The sequence below is a fragment of the Salmo trutta genome, chromosome 14 (assembly GCF_901001165.1).
Source record: "Salmo trutta chromosome 14, fSalTru1.1, whole genome shotgun sequence".
Taxonomy (NCBI): domain Eukaryota; kingdom Metazoa; phylum Chordata; class Actinopteri; order Salmoniformes; family Salmonidae; genus Salmo; species Salmo trutta.
This window is the reverse complement of record NC_042970.1, coordinates 78,883,118-78,901,079: the sequence shown is the minus strand read 5'-3', so window position 1 is coordinate 78,901,079 and position 17,962 is coordinate 78,883,118. Positions and strand designations below refer to the sequence as shown.

Below are 17,962 nucleotides of genomic sequence, written 5' to 3'. Positions count from 1 at the left end.
CTGGATTCAATTAGAAAACACTGGAGGTAGAATTATCTAACCCTGGGGCCTGGATTCAATTAGAAAACACTGGAGGTAGAATTAACACTGGAGGTAGAATTAACTAACCCTGGGGCCTGGATTCAATTAGAAAACACTGGAGGTAGAATTAACTAACCCTGGGGCCTGGATTCAATTAGAAAACACTGGAGGTAGAATTAACTAACCCTAGGTTCTGGCTTCAATTAGAAAACACTGGAGGTAGAATTAACTAACCCTGGGGCCTGGATTCAATTAGAAAACACTGGAGGTAGAATTAACTAACCCTATGGCCTGGATTCAATTAGAAAACACTGGAGGTAGAATTAACTAACCCTGGGGCCTGGATTCAATTAGAAAACACTGGAGGTAGAATTAACTAACCCTGGGGCCTGGATTCAATTAGAAAACACTGGAGGTAGAATTAACTAACCTTGGGGCCTGGATTCAATTAGAAAACACTGGAGGTAGAATTAACTAACCTTGGGGCCTGGAATAAATAAGATACCGTGCTAAAGCATTTAAAGGTCATTTCCAATTGAGCCGACATCTTCTCAGTTTACCTTGAATGTGCTCTCCAGTAAAGCAGTAACATGGCCTTTAAAATGTGCTGTTGTCTACAAGCAGATTAGGATTGAATCAAGGTTTAGATATGTGGTTAGTTGTGTTACCTGGAAGAAGTTGTTCATCTGATCCTAGATATGTGGTTAGTTGTGTTACCTGGAAGAAGATGTTCATCTGATCCTAGATCTGTGGTTAGATGTGTTACCTGGAAGAAGTTGTTCATCTGATCCTAGATCTGTGGTTAGTTGTGTTACCTGGAAGAAGTTGTTCATCTGATCCTAGATCTGTGGTTAGTTGTGTTACCTGGAAGAAGATGTTCATCTGATCCTAGATCTGTGGTTAGTTGTGTTACCTGGAAGAAGTTGTTCATCTGATCCTAGATCTGTGGTTAGTTGTGTTACCTGGAAGAAGGTGTTCATCTGATCCTAGTTCTGTGGTTAGATGTTACCTGGAAGAAGATGTTCATCTGATCCTAGATCTGTGGTTAGTTGTTACCTGGAAGAAGGTGTTCATCTGACTTGTTTACGCTGCTGTGCGTTTTTGCTGCCGTTTTTACTTTGCTACCTAACGGTTTTTACTTTTTCATTACCGTATATTTTTACTTTTTCCCTCACTCAACTTTTTTTTTTTTCCTTCAACTTTCCTACCCCGGAGGTTTTATCTGGACATGGTTCGTCAGGACTTCAAACAGCCGAAGCTAAGTAACATTAACATGATGCCTTCTAATTGCAGTCGTTGTACTCATAATATACAGGAGAACGATCGCCTTACGGCAAGGATAGCTGTGCTGCAAGCCCAGCTTCAGACGCAATCGTTAGGCAAGGGTCATTTCAGTGTAGGAAAGGATGAAACAGCGTCTGTGCCACCAGCAAGTACAGATAGTAACGTTAGTATAAACCCCCTCGCACGGTCCCCGCAGCCGGACATCTTTCTCATGGCTTCTGGAGGGAAACGCTGTAGGAATGCTCAACCGGTGTCGCTTATTCAGCCGACAGAAACTTTCAACCGGTTCTCCCCGTTAAGCGAGTCGGAGTCGGAGGCCGAGACTTCTCTGGTCTCTACTCCTCCCGTTGTGGGGTCTGAGATGCCGACGGCTCCCACCATTAGCTCTGACAAATTGAAAACCCTAGTCATTGGCGACTCCATTACCCGCAGTATTAGACTTAAAACTAATCATCCAGCGATCATACACTGTTTACCAGGGGGCAGGGCTACCGACGTTAAGGCTAATCTAAAGACGGTGCTGGCTAAAGCTAAAACTGGCGAGTGTAGAGAGTATAGAGATATTGTTATCCACGTCGGCACCAACGATGTTAGGATGAAACAGTCAGAGGTCACCAAGCGCAACATAGCTTCAGCATGTAAATCAGCTAGAAAGATGTGTCGGCATCGATTAATTGTCTCTGGCCCCCTCCCAGTTAGGGGGAGTGATGAGCTCTACAGCAGAGTCTCACAACTCAATCGCTGGATGAAAACTGTTTTCTGCCCCTCCCAAAAGATAGAATTTGTAGATAACTGGCCCTCTTTCTGGGATTCACCCACAAACAGGACCAAGCCTGGCCTGCTGAGGAGTGACGGACTCCATCCTAGCTGGAGGGGTGCTCTCATCTTATCTACGAACATAGACAGGGCTTTAACTCCTCTAGCTCCACAATGAAATAGGGTGCAGGCCAGGCAACAGGCTGTTAGCCAGCCTGCCAGCTTAGTGGAGTCTGCCACTAGCACAGTTAGCGTAGTCAGCTCAGCTTTCCCCATTGAGACCGTGTCTGTGCCTCGATCTTGGTTGGGCAAAATTAAAAATGGCGGTGTTCGCTTCAGTAATCTTACTAGTATAAAGACCTCCTCCATTCCTGCCATTATTGAAAGAGATTGTGATACTTCACATCTCAAAATTGGGTTACTTAATGTTAGATCCCTCACTTCCAAGGCAGTTATAGTCAATGAACTAATCACTGATCATAATCTTGATGTGATTGGCCTGACTGAAACATGGCTTAAGCCTGATGAATTTACTGTGTTAAATGAGGCCTCACCCCCTGGTTACACTAGTGACCAAACCCCCCGTGCATCCGGCAAAGGCGGAGGTGTTGCTAACATTTACGATAGCAAATTTCAATTTACAAAAAAAAAAACAATGACGTTTTCGTCTTTTGAGCTTCTAGTCATGACATCTATGCAGCCTACTCAATCACTTTTTATAGCTACTGTTTACAGGCCTCCTGGGCCATATGCAGTGTTCCTTACTGAGTTCCCTGAATTCCTATCGGATCTTGTAGTCATAGCAGATAATATTCTAATTTTTGGTGACTTTAACATTCACATGGAAAAGTCCACAGACCCACTCCAAAAGGCTTTCGGAGCCATCATCGACTCAGTGGGTTTTGTCCAACATGTCTCTGGACCTACTCACTGCCACAGTCATACTCTGGACATAGTTTTGTCCCATGGAATAAATGTTGTGGATCTTAATGTTTTTCCTCATAATCCTGGATTATCGGACCACCATTTTATTGCGTTTACAATTGCAACAAATAATCTGCTCAGACCCCAACCAAGGAAGATTAAAAGTCGTGCTATAAATTCTCAGACAACCCAAAGATTCCTTGATGCCCTTCCAGACTCCCTCTGCCTACCCAAGGACGTCAGAGGACAAGAATCAGTTAACCACCTAACCGAGGAACTCAATTCAACCTTGCGCAATACCCTAGATGCAGTTGCACCCCTAAAAATTAAAAACATCTGTCATAAGAAACTAGCTCCCTGGTATACAGAAAATACACGAGCTCTGAAGCAAGCTTCCAGAAAATTGGAACGGAAATGGCGCCACACTAAACTGGAAGTCTTCCGACTAGCTTGGAAAGACAGTACCGCGCAGTATCGAAGAGCCCTCACTGCTGCACGATCATCCTATTTTTCCAACTTAATTGAGGAAAATAAGAACAATCCGAAATTTCTTTTTGACACTGTCGCAAAGCTAACTAAAAAGCAGCATTCGCAAATGGAGGATGGCTTTCACTTCAGCAGTAAAACATTTATGAACTTCTTTGAGGAAAAGATCATGATCATTAGAAAGCAAATTACGGACTCCTCTTTCAATCTGGGTATTCCTCCAGGGCTTCATTGTCCAGAGTCTGCACAACTCTGCCAGGACCTAGGATCAAGGGAGATACTAAAGTGTTTTAGTACTATATCTCTTGACATAATGATGAAAATAATCATGGCCTCCAAACCCTCAAGCTGCATACTGGACCCTATTCCAACTAAACTACTGAAAGAGCTGCTTCCTGTGCTTGGCCCTCCTATGTTGAACATAATAAACGGCTCTCTATCCACCGGATGTGTACCAAGCTCACTAAAAGTGGCAGTAATAAAGCCTCTCTTGAAAAAGCCGAATCTTGACCCAGAAATTATAAAAAACTATCGGCCTATATCGAATCTTCCATTCCTCTCAAAAATTTTAGAAAAAGTTGTTGCGCAGCAACTCACTGCCTTCCTGAAGACAAACAATGTATACGAAACGCTTCAGTCTGGTTTTAGACCCCATCATAGCACTGAGACTGCACTTGTGAAGGTGGTAAATGACCTTTTAATGACGTCAGACCGAGGCTCTGCATCTGTCCTCATGCTCCTAGATCTTAGTGCCGCTTTTGATACCATCGATCACCACATTCTTTTGGAGAGATTGGAAACCCAAATTGGTCTACATGGACAAGTTCTGGCCTGGTTTAGATCTTATCTGTCGGAAAGATATCAGTTTGTCTCTGTGAATGGTTCGTCCTCTGACAAATCAATTGTAAATTTCGGTGTTCCTCAAGGTTCCGTTCTAGGACCACTATTGTTTTCACTATATATTTTACCTCTTGGGGATGTCATTCGAAAACATAATGTTAAATTTCACTGCTATGCGGACGACACACAGCTGTACATTTCAATGAAACATGGTGAAGCCCCAAAATTGCCCTCGCTAGAAGCCTGTGTTTCAGACATAAGGAAGTGGATGGCTGCAAATTTTCTACTTTTAAACACGGACAAAACAGAGATGCTTGTCCTAGGTCCCAAGAAACAAAGAGATCTTCTGTTGAATCTGACAATTAATCTGGATGGTTGTACAGTCGTCTCAAATAAAACTGTGAAGGACCTCGGCGTTACTCTGGACCCTGATCTCTCTTTTGAAGAACATATCAAGACTGCTTCAAGGACAGCTTTTTTCCACCTACGTAACATTGCAAAAATCAGAAACTTTCTGTCCAAAAATGACGCAGAAAAATTAAACCATGCTTTTGTTACTTCTAGGCTCGACTACTGCAATGCTCTACTTTCCGGCTACCCGGATAAAGCACTAAACAAACTTCAGTTAGTGCTAAATATGGCTGCTAGAATCCTGACTAGAACCCAAAAATTGGATCATATTACTCCAGTGCTAGCCTCCCTACACTGGCTTCCTGTTAAGGCAAGGGCTGATTTCAAGGTTTTACTGCTAACCTACAAAGCATTACATGGGCTTGCTCCTACCTATCTTTCCGATTTGGTCCTGCCGTACATACCTACACGTACGCTACGGTCACAAGACGCAGGCCTCCTAATTGTCCCTAGAATTTCTAAGCAAACGGCTGGAGGTAGGGCTTTCTCCTATAGAGCTCCATTATTATGGAATGGTCTGCCTACCCATGTGAGAGACGCAGACTCAGTCTCAACCTTTAAGTCTTTACTGAAGACTTATCTCTTCAGTAGGTCCTATGATTAAGTATAGTCTGGCCCAGGAGTGTGAAGGTGAACGGAAAGGCTGGAGCAACGAACCGCCCTTGCTGTCTCTGCCTTGACGGTTCCCCTCTTCCCACTGGGATTCTCTGCCTCTAACCCTTTTACAGGGGCTGAGTCACTGACTTACTGGTGTTCTTCCATGCCGTCCATGGGAGGGGTGCGTCACTTGAGTAGGTTGAGCCACTGACGTGGTCTTCCTGTCTGGGTTGGCACCCCCCCCCCTTGGGTTGTGCCGTGGCGGACATCTTTGTGGGCTATACTCGGCCTTGTCTTCGGACGGTAAGTTGGTGGTTGTAGATATCCCTCTAGTGGTGTGGGGGCTGTGCTTTGGCAAAGTGGGTGGGGTTATATCCTGCCTGTTTGGCCCTGTCCGGGGGTATCATCGGATGGGGCCACAGTGTCTTCTGATCCCTCCTGTCTCAGCCTCCAGTATTTATGCTGCAGTAGTTTATGTGTCGGGGGGCTAGGGTCAGTCTGTTACAGCTGGAGTATTCTCTTGTCTTATCCGGTGTCCTGTGTGAATGTAAATATGCTCTCTCTAATTCTCTCTTTCTCTCTTTCTTTCTCTCGGAGGACCTGAGCCCTAGGACCATGCCTCAGGACTACCTGGCATGATGACTCCTTGCTGTCCCCAGTCCACCTGGCCATGCTGCTGCTCCAGTTTCACCTGTTCTGCCTGCGGCTACGGAACCCTGACCTGTTCACCGGACGTGCTTGTTGCACCCTCGACAATTACTATGATTATTATTATTTGACCATGCTGGTCATTTACGAACATTTTAACATCTTGACCATGTTCTGTTATAATATCCACCCGGCACAGCCAGAAGAGGACTGGCCACCCCTCATAGCCTGGTTCCTCTCTAGGTTTCTTCCTAGGTTTTTGGCCTTTCTCAGGAGTTTTTCCTAGGGAGTTTTTCCCAGCCACCGTGCTTCTTTCACATGCATTGCTTGCTGTTTGGGGTTTTAGGCTGGGTTTCTGTACAGCACTTTGAGATTTCAGCTGATGTACGAAGGGCTATATAAATAAATTTGATTTGATTTTGATTTGATCTGATCCTAGATCTGTGGTTAGATGTTACCTGGAAGAAGATGTTCATCTGATCCTAGATCTGTGGTTAGTTGTGTTACCTGGAAGAAGGTGTTCATCTGATCCTAGATCTGTGGTTAGATGTTACCTTGAAGTTGTTCATCTGATCCTAGATCTGTGGTTAGTTGTGTTACCTGGAAGAAGATGTTCATCTGATCCTAGATCTGTGGTTAGCTGCGTTACCTGGAAGAAGTTGTTCATCTGATCCTAGATCTGTGGTTAGATGTTACCTGGAAGAAGATGTTCATCTGATCCTAGATCTGTGGTTAGATGTTACCTGGAAGAAGGTGTTCATCTGATCCTAGATCTGTGGTTAGTTGTGTTACCTGGAAGAAGATGTCGACGTTCTCCTTGGGGGCGTCGTTCTGCATACAGGGGTACGTGGACGTCCCCATCATATCATAGATAGAGCTCATTATGTCAGTCATCTCCTGAAACAAACACACACACAGACGCACACAGAAACACACACAGACGCACACACACAAATACACATGCACGCACAAACATGCACACACACACTCACAGATATTCATGCTCACACACACAGACACGCACACACACACAGAGAGGATAGGGGAGGATAGGGGAGGATAGGGGAATAGTTTAGAAGAGAAACAAAACATATTTGCAAACACACACATACACATACACACAGTTGAAGTCAGAAGTTTACATACACTTATGTTGGAGTCATTAAAACTTGTTTTTCAACCACTCCACAAATTTCTTCTTAACAAACTATAGTTTTGGCAAGTCGGTTAGGACATCTACTTTGTGCATGACACAAGTAATTTTTCCAACAAATGTTTACAGACAGATTATTTAACTTATAATTCAATGTATCACAATTCCACTGGGTCAGAAGTTTACATACACTAAGTTGACTGTGCCTTTAAACAGCTTGGAACATTTCAGAAAATGATGTCATGGCTTTAGAAGCTTCTGACAGGCTAATTAACATTATTTGAGTCAATTGGAGGTGTACCTGTGGATGTATTTCAAGGCCTACCTTCAAATTTAGTGCCTCTTTGCTTGACATCAGGGGAAAATCAAAAGAAATCAGCCAAGACCTCAGAAAACAAATTGTAGACCTCCACAAGTCTGGTCCATCCTTAGGAGCAATTTCCAAACACCTGAGGGTACCACGTTCATCTGTACAAACAATAGTTTGCAAGTATAAACACCATGGAACCATGCAGCCATCATACTGCTCAGGAAGAGGACGTGTTCTGTCTCCTAGAAATGAACAAACTTTGGTGCAAAATGTGCAAATCAATCCCAGAACAACAGCAAAGGACCTTGTGAAGATGCTGGAGGAAACAGGTACAAAAGTATCTACATCCACAGTAAAACGAGTCCTATATGGACATAACCTGAAAGGCCATTCAGCATGGAAGAAGCCACTGCTCCAAAACCGCCATAAAAAAGGCAGACTACGGTTTGCAACTGCACATGGGGACAAAGATCATACTTTTTGGAGAAACGTCCTCTGGTCTGTTAAAACAAAAATAGAACTGTTTGGACATAATGACCATCGTTATGTTTGGAGGAAAAAGGGGGAGGCTTGCAAGCCAAAGAACAGCATCCCCACCATGAAGCATGGTGGTGGCAGCATCATGTTGTGGGGGTGCTTTGCTGCAGGAGGGACTGGTGCACTTCACAAAATAGATGGCATCATGAGGGAGGAAAATTATGTGGATATATTGAAGCAACATTTCAAGGCATCGATTAGGAAGTTAAAGCTTGGTTGCAAATGGGTCTTCCAAATGGACAATGACCCCAAGCATACTTCCAAAGTTGTGGCAAATGGCTTAAGGACAACAAAGTCAAGGTATTGGAGTGGCCATCACAAAGCCCTGACCTCAATCCCATAGAACATTTGTGGGCTGAACTGAAAAAGCGTGTGTGAGCAAGGAGGCCTACAAACCTGACTCAGTTACACCAGCTCTGTCTGGAGGAATGGGCCAAAATTCACCCAATGTATTGTGGGAAGCTTGTGGAAGGCTACCCGAAACGTTTGACCCAAGTTAAACAATTTAAAGGCAATGCTACCAAATACTAATTGAGTGTATGTAAACTTCTGACCCACTGGGAATGTCATGAAAGAAATAACAGCTCAAATAATCATTCTCTCTACTATTATTTTGACATTTCACATTGTTCAAATAAAGTGATCATCCTAACTGACCTAAGACACAGAATTTTTACTAGGATTAAATGTCAGGTATTGTGAAAAATTTAGTTTAAATGTATGTGGCTAAGGTGTATGTAAACTTCCGACTTCAACTGTACATACATACACACTTTGGTGATGAAGCCATCTTTGTTGAGGTCGTAGAGGTTAAAAGCCCAGTTGAGTTTCTCTGTGACAGAGCCTCTCAGGATGATTGACAGGCCTGTGACGAAGTCTTCGAAGCTCACAGAACCATTCTTGTGGGTGTCAAACGTTTCGAACAGAAAATGAGCGTAGGTGCTGGAGTCTGAAACAGAGGGGAAAGGGAAAGGGGGATACCTAGTCAGTTGTACAACTGAATGCATTCAACTGAAATGTGTCTTCTGCATTTAACCAAACCCCTCTGAATCAGAGAGGTACAGGGGGCTGCCTTAATCGACATCCACGTCTTCGGCGCCCGGGGAGGAAGTGAGAGAGGGATACTGAGAGACTGAAAGGCTGAGAGAGAGAGAGAAAAACCTTGACAAAGTACAGGCTCAGTGAGAACAGCCTTGCCATTGAGAAGGCTAGACAAAGGAAAACCTGGCTCCCTGTAGAGGAAAGGCTGTGCAACCACAGCAGAACCCGAGACAGAGCTGTATTTCCTGACAAAATGTCAAAAATATAAAACAATTAGAGAGCTTAATTTCCCTAAATTTGAAACCCTTTTTCAAGGTTTCAAAGACCTCTCTGATGAGGATAGGCTACCCGTCTTGTTGGGGGAGGACGCAGAGAGCTGTGGGTTGGCAGCGCACTACATTGCTGCCTGCCATAAGATGAGGGACAGTGTCTGACAGACCAATCAACCTGCACATGTCCTCTATGCTTATTGTTCAATAATTGGTTATTTTGACCCTTGGTTATTGTTGTTACTGTTGTCCCGTTGACCATTTTTATCATAATTATTAATTATGTTAGTATTGCAAATCTCTAAAGTATGATTTGGCAATATGTACATTGTTACGTTATGACAATAAAGCAATTTGAATTGGGGGGAAGAGAGAGAGAGAGAGCAAGAGAGAGCGAGAGAGCGAGAGAGAGAGAGAGAGCGAGAGAGAGAGAGAGAGAGAGAGAGAGAGAGAGAAGGGGAAACAGAGAGAGGGAGAGACAGAGAAAGAAAGAGACGTAGAAAAACTTAAACAGAATTGCATGCACGGGTGCAGCACGCACACTTAAAGACACTCACCTTCCTGAGGAAGGAACTGGGAGTAGATTAACTTGAATGTCTCTTCATCCACCACACCACTAGGACATTCCTATTGGACAATCAACAGAATGTTAGAACACACAGAGATGGAGAGACAGACAGACACCACTAGGACATTCCTATTGGACAATCAACAGAATGTTAGAACACACAGAGATGGAGAGACAGACAGACACCACTAGGGCATTCCTATTGGACAATCAACAGAATGTTAGAACACACAGAGATGGAGAGACAGACAGACACCACTAGGACATTCCTATTGGACAATCAACAGAATGTTAGAACACACAGAGATGGAGAGACAGACAGACACCACTAGGGCATTCCTATTGGACAATCAACAGAATGTTAGAACACACAGAGATGGAGAGACAGACAGACACCACTAGGACATTCCTATTGGACAATCAACAGAATGTTAGAACACACAGAGATGGAGAGACAGACAGACACCACTAGGACATTCCTATTGGACAATCAACAGAATGTTAGAACACACAGAGATGGAGAGACAGACAGACACCACTAGGACATTCCTATTGGACAATCAACAGAATGTTAGAACACACAGAGATGGAGAGACAGACAGACACCACTAGGGCATTCCTATTGGACAATCAACAGAATGTTAGAACACACAGAGATGGAGAGACAGACAGACACCACTAGGACATTCCTATTGGACAATCAACAGAATGTTAGAACACATTAAGACAGAGAGACAGACAGACACCACTAGGACATTCCTATTGGACAATCAACAGAATGTTAGAACACACAGAGATGGAGAGACAGACAGACACCACTAGGACATTCCTATTGGACAATCAACAGAATGTTAGAACACACAGAGATGGAGAGACAGACAGACACCACTAGGACATTCCTATTGAACAATCAACATAATGTTAGAACACACAGAGATGGAGAGACAGACAGACACCACTAGGACATTCCTATTGAACAATCAACAGAATGTTAGAACACACAGAGATGGAGAGACAGACAGACACCACTAGGACATTCCTATTGAACAATCAACAGAATGTTAGAACACACAGAGATGGAGAGACAGACAGACACCACTAGGACATTCCTATTGAACAATCAACAGAATGTTAGAACACACAGAGATGGAGAGACAGACAGACACCACTAGGACATTCCTATTGAACAATCAACAGAATGTTAGAACACACAGAGATGGAGAGACACCACTAGGACATTCCTATTGAACAATCAACAGAATGTTAGAACAAACAGAGATGGAGAGACAGACAGACACCACTGGGGCATTCCTATTGAACAATCAACAGAATGTTAGAACAAACAGAGATGGAGAGACAGACAGACACCACTAGGACATTCCTATTGAACAATCAACAGAATGTTAGAACACACAGAGATGGAGAGACAGACAGACAACACTAGGACATTCCTATTGAACAATCAACAGATTGTTAGAACACACAGAGATGGAGAGACAGACAGACACCACTAGGACATTCCTATTGAACAATCAACAGATTGTTAGAACACACAGAGATGGAGAGACAGACAGACACCACTAGGACATTCCTATTGAACAATCAACAGAATGTTAGAACACACAGAGATGGAGAGACAGACAGACACCACTAGGGCTTTCCTATTGAACAATCAACAGAATGTTAGAACACACAGAGATGGAGAGACAGACAGACACCACTAGGATATTCCTATTGAACAATCAACAGAATGTTAGAACACACAGAGATGGAGAGACAGACAGACACCACTAGGACATTCCTATTGAACAATCAACAGAAATAACACACACATAAAAACAGAGAGCGAGAGAGACAGCGACACAGAAAGAGAAATTGAGAGAGGGGGGTCAGAAAGAGAGAGAGAGAGAGAGAGAGAGAGAGAGAGAGAGAGAGACAGACAGATGTATAATACGTTTGTGAGACAGAATGAGACAGAGAGAGTGCGCGAGAGAGAGAGAGAGAAATACTCCCAAGAAAGATAATATTTTTTAAAGAAAATATCTCAATCAATTCCCAACTTCTGTGCATTTACTAATGACATAAAGCTGAATTATTCTGGGTGAGGGAGGAACAGCAAATATTACAGCCAGACATGAATATGACTGCCATAGCCTGAGGGACATCCCATGACCACTAGTTCTCTGAAGTATTTACATTGTATATAACTGACAGTAATACATAGTGGAACCATCATCCATATAGCCTGAGGGACATCCCATGACCACTAGTTCCCTGAAGTATTTACATTGTATATAACTGACAGTAATACATAGTGGAACCATCATCCATATAGCCTGAGGGACATCCCATGACCACTAGTTCCCTGAAGTATTTACATTGTATATAATTGACAGTAATACATAGTGGAACCATCATCCATGTAGCCTGAGGGACATTACATGACCACTAGTTCCCTGAAGTATTTACATTGTGTATAACTGACAGTAATACATAGTGGAACCATCATCCATGTAGCCTGAGGGACATCCCATGACCACTAGTTCCCTGAAGTATTTACATTGTATATAACTGACAGTAATACATAGTGGAACCATCATCCATGTAGCCTGAGGGACATCCCATGACCACTAGTTCCCTGAAGTATTTACATTGTATATAACTGACAGTAATACATAGTGGAACCATCATCCATGTAGCCTGAGGGACATCCCATGACCACTAGTCCCCTGAAGTATTTACATTGTATATAACTGACAGTAATACATAGTGGAACCATCATCCATGTACATGTTGTTGTTTATTTACTAGCCATTCTTTTTATTTTTTATAATAATTTCATAAACATATTTATTTATTTAATTAAATGTATTGACTGTAGATTCCACAATACAACAGCAGTAGTATTGTACCTGAATACATGATTCCACAATACAACAGCAGTAGTATTGTACCTGAATACATGATTCCACAATACAACAGCAGTAGTGTTGTACCTGAATACATGATTCCTGTCACGTACTGGCCAGTATAAGGGTTAATTAGTATTGTAGTTTGGTCAGGACGTGGCAGAAGGTATTTGTTTTATGTGGTTCAGGGTGGTGTGTTTGTTAATAAAAGGGTGTTTGAATAAGTATTCCGGGGTTTTTGGGCACTGTTTGGTTTTCATGTATTTCTATGTTTAGTCTAGTGTGTGTGGTTCTATGTTGCGTTAATTGGGGTTGGACTTCCAATTGAAGGCAGCTGTTTGGTGTTGTCTTTGATTGGAAGTCCTATATTAGTTGGGTGTGTTTGTCTTGTATTTTGTGGGAGATTGTTCTGTGTTTAGCCTTGTGCCTTACCAGACTGTTTTTTGTCGATCGTATTTCTGTTTGTTATTTTGGTGTTCATTTTGATAGTTAATAAAAGTCAAGATGAGCCTGCACATACCTGCTGCGTTTTGGTCCTCCTTCACCGACGACAACCGTGACAATTCCACAGTACAACAGCAGTAGTGTTGTACCTGAATACATGATTCCACAATACAACAGCAGTAGTGTTGTACCTGAATACATGATTCCACAATAAAACAGCAGTAGTGTTGTACCTGAATACATGATTCCACAATACAACAGCAGTAGTGTTGTACCTGAATACATGATTCCACAATACAACAGCAGTAGTATTGTACCTGAATACATGATTCCACAGTACAACAGCAGTAGTGTTGTACCTGAATACATGATTATATGTACTATTATTATTACTACTGAAATAAATTGTATTCATTATCCTCATTGCACTGTACTATATTTACTGAAATGCTGTACCACTATACTGCTTTGACAATATCTACAAATTGTATTTCATGTCAATAAAGCAATCTGAATTGGAGCGAGAGCGAGAAAGAGAGAGCGAGATAGGGTTTTAAAGAGTGACAGACAGACAGACAGACAGACAGACAGACAGACAGACAGACAGACAGACAGACAGACAGACAGACAGACAGACCTCAGGGACAGACAGACCTCAGGGACAGACAGACAGACAGACAGACAGACAGACAGACAGACAGACAGACAGACAGACAGACAGACAGACAGACAGACAGACAGACAGACAGACAGACAGACAGACAGACAGACAGACAGACAGACAGAGAGTCCTCAGGGAGAGATGTACATTCTTGAAGCCCCTGTAGAGGATCTGTAGTTCTCTCCTGGTGAACTTAGTCTGTTGTAGTAGCTGGTCCAACCCCTCTGGTCTATAACACACTGTAGATAACTCCCCATCCTCCACTACACTGTCTGTAGGAGGGGGGGCAGAGAGAGGGAGGGGAAGAGAGGCATGGTTGTTATGCTTAGTAACTATCCTCTGTTATGTGTGAGAAAGAGGAAGAGAGAAGAAGAAGTGAAAGAGATAAAGATAGAAGACGGTGATACTCAGTTCCTTGTTACAAAGTGGTGTAAAGTACTTCAGTTAAAATACTGTACTTTAAAGTACTACTTAAGTCACTTTTGGGGGTATCTGTACACTACTTTACTATTCATATTTCTGACAACTTTTACTTCACTACATTCTTACAGAAAATAATGTACTATTTACTCCATACATTTTCACTGACACCCAAAGTACTGGTTACATTTTCCCTGACTCCCAAAGTACTGGTTACATTTTCCCTGACACCCAAAAGTACTCCTTACATTTTCCCTGACTCCCAAAGTACTGGTTACATTTTCCCTGACACCCAAAGTACTGGTTACATTTTCCCTGACACCCAAAGTACTGGTTACATTTTCCCTGACACCCAAAAGTACTGGTTACATTTTCCCTGACTCCCAAAGTACTGGTTACATTTACCCTGACACCCAAAAGTACTGGTTACATTTACCCTGACACCCAAAAGTACTGGTTACATTTTCCCTGACACCCAAAGTACTGGTTACATTTACCCTGACACCAAAAGTACTGGTTACATTTCCCCTGACACCAAAAGTACTGGTTACATTTTCCCTGACACCCAAAGTACTGGTTACATTTTCCCTGACACCCAAAGTACTGGTTACATTTCCCTTGACACCAAAAGTACTGGTTACATTTTCCCTGACACCCAAAAGTACTGGTTACATTTACCCTGACACCCAAAAGTACTGGTTACATTTTCCCTGACACCCAAAGTACTGGTTACATTTCCCCTGACACCAAAAGTACTGGTTACATTTTCCCTGACACCCAAAAGTACTGGTTACATTTTCCCTGACACCCAAAGTACTGGTTACATTTACCCTGACACCAAAAGTACTGGTTACATTTCCCCTGACACCAAAAGTACTGGTTACATTTTCCCTGACACCCAAAGTACTGGTTACATTTTCCCTGACACCCAAAGTACTGGTTACATTTCCCCTGACACCAAAAGTACTGGTTACATTTTCCCTGACACCCAAAAGTACTGGTTACATTTACCCTGACACCCAAAAGTACTGGTTACATTTACCCTGACACCAAAAGTACTGGTTATATTTTCCCTGACACCAAAAGTACTGGTTACATTTACCCTGACACCCAAAAGTACTGGTTACATTTACCCTGACACCAAAAGTACTGGTTATATTTTCCCTGACAATTAAAAGTACTGGTTATATTTTCCCTGACAATTAAAAGTACTCCTTGCATTTTCCCTGACACCCAAAGTACTGGTTACATTTACCCTGACACCAAAAGTACTGGTTACATTTTCCCTGACAATTAAAAGTACTGGTTATATTTTCCCTGACAATTAAAAGTACTGGTTACATTTTCAATTCTTAGCAGGATTGTCAATTGTCAAATTCAGGCACTTATCAAGAGAACATCCCTGGTCAACTTTACTGCCTCTGAACTGGCGCACTCACTAAACACAAATGCTTTGTTTGTAAATGATGTCAGAGTGTAGGAGTGTGCCCCTGGCTATCGGTAAATAAAATAAAAAAATCTAGAAAATGGTGGTGTCTGGTTTGCTTAATATAAGTAATTTAAAATTCTGAGTACTTTTACTTTCATTTTTGATACTTAAGTGCATTTTAACAATCACTTTTACTTTTGATTCCTAAGTTGATATGAAACCAAATACTTTTAGACTTTTACTCAAGTAGTATTTTACTGAAGTAGTATTTTACTGGGTGACTTTCACTTGAGTTATTTTCTATTAAGGGATCTTCACTTTTACTCAAGTATGACAATTGGTTACTTTTTCAACCACTGCAGGTAACTAGCACTGCAGTTACTAGCACTGCAGTTATCAAGGAGAAGCATCAGAGAGAGAGAGGGAGAGAGAGAGAGATAACTATATTTTGTTATATGTTTTCTTCTTTTTAGTTTACCTTTCACTTACTTAGCTAGCTAATTTAGCTAATTTAGCAACAACATAACTCAAATAGAGAGGAATGCTATTTATGTTAGCTAGCTGCCTAAAGCTACTCAACACGGCAACTCGTCTGTGTAGCGGTTGGCGGTTAGCAGTTAGTTGTTAGCGGTTAGCTTCTTCCACCACTGCCTATTACACTTGTTTAGCAAGGGCTTGAAGGGGGCGGAGGAACGGCGGAAGGGGTGGGGATATGCAAACGAGCACTTGCTTTGACTGAGTGAGGGGGCGGTTCTGGAGCGACAGCAGGGCAGCAGCTTGAGGAACCTCTGTTTTATAGTTCGCTTGCTGTGGTTGGATGCTGGGTTACCTGGAAGTAACCAATCACAGCACAGATTAGAGCAGGAAGGCACGACCCCATAGAATGGACTCAAATCACACATATGCATGCACACACACACAAGTTGAAGTAGTCATTATTCCATCCTGATGCTATAGTTAGTTTGTTGATCTGGCTTTAGGTTATAGTCTCTTATGATAGGTGATATATATACAGAGACAGAGACGAGACAAGACAGAGAAACAGAGAGAGAGTGACAGAGAGAGAGAGAAGCAGTGTTTTATCAGTTAGTGGTCTCTAGTGTATAAAGTGTCACACATAAACTTGCGCTGACCCTCTATGGCCGGTAAACAGCATCAGGGTCCAGTGGTATTTTAATGGAACATACAGTATATCAGTTTGTCACATGGCATTTTACCTACCCGTGTTTTAACTGTATGTGTGTGTCAGCCATGCCCTTTCTCCCTTTACTCCGTTCCCCTGTTTCTCTCTCTCTCTCTCTCTCATCAGAAAGGGCAGGCCACCAGTAACCAGCCGTGGTTGTCAGGTTCCATCTACAGAGCGGAGGGTTCCGAGAAGAACAGCCGTCTCCATGGTAACCTGACAGAGGTGTAAACACAGGAACGTAAGTTCCTGTCTGCTTCCTTCTCACGGTTCAGTAGCTCTGTGTGTGTGTGTGTGTGTGTGTGTCACATGCGTTTTAGGTACCCGCGTTTTAAATGTGTGTGTGTCCGTGTGTGTTATCACAGTTCCATCAGACACAACATGGTAGACTATGAAAAGAGCAGGCAGCATGCTATGTTGCTATTGTTTCTGTAGTTGTTGAAGGAGACTTACTGAAAGATACATTCTGATTGGATTATGTAAATAATCAGAATCCTTCCACTGTATCTTGTAGATTTCTATTCTTTATTTCTTGTGATGTCATCATTCTCTATCTTCACAAACGAGAGAATGGTTTGGTGTTGTTGTCACGGTTGTCTTCGTCTTCTGACGATATAACGAAATCGTCATCAGAAAAGGTAGACCAATACGCAGCAGGTACGTGTATGCTCATTTTGACTTTTATTTAACTATCAAAAGAACACTCCAAAACAACAAAACACGAAAACGAACGAACAACAAAACAGTCTGGCAAAGCCTAGGCTCAACACAGCACAATCACCCACAAATCCCAAACACAAACACACCCTACTATATGAGACTCTCAATCAAAGGCAGATAGACAACACCTGCCTTCAACTGCCTTCAACTGAGAGTCCCAACCCCAATTAACCAAACATAGACATACATTCACTAGACTCCCCATAGAAATACCTAAACATAAACCAACACCCGGAATTACTAAAACAAACACCCTTTTAACAAAACACACCACCCTGAACCACATAAAACAAATACCCTCTGTCACGCCCTGACCAAACTACAAAACAATTAACCTTATATATTGGCCAG

The 17,962-nt window shown here is 42.4% G+C and overlaps 1 protein-coding gene across 1 annotated transcript in view; it reads left to right on the top strand.

The window, feature by feature from the left end:
* The window catches only part of LOC115147894 (B-cell receptor CD22-like), a 206,691-nt gene that overhangs the window by 34,907 nt on the left and 153,822 nt on the right, over positions 1-17,962 (top strand). The window lies entirely within an intron of this gene.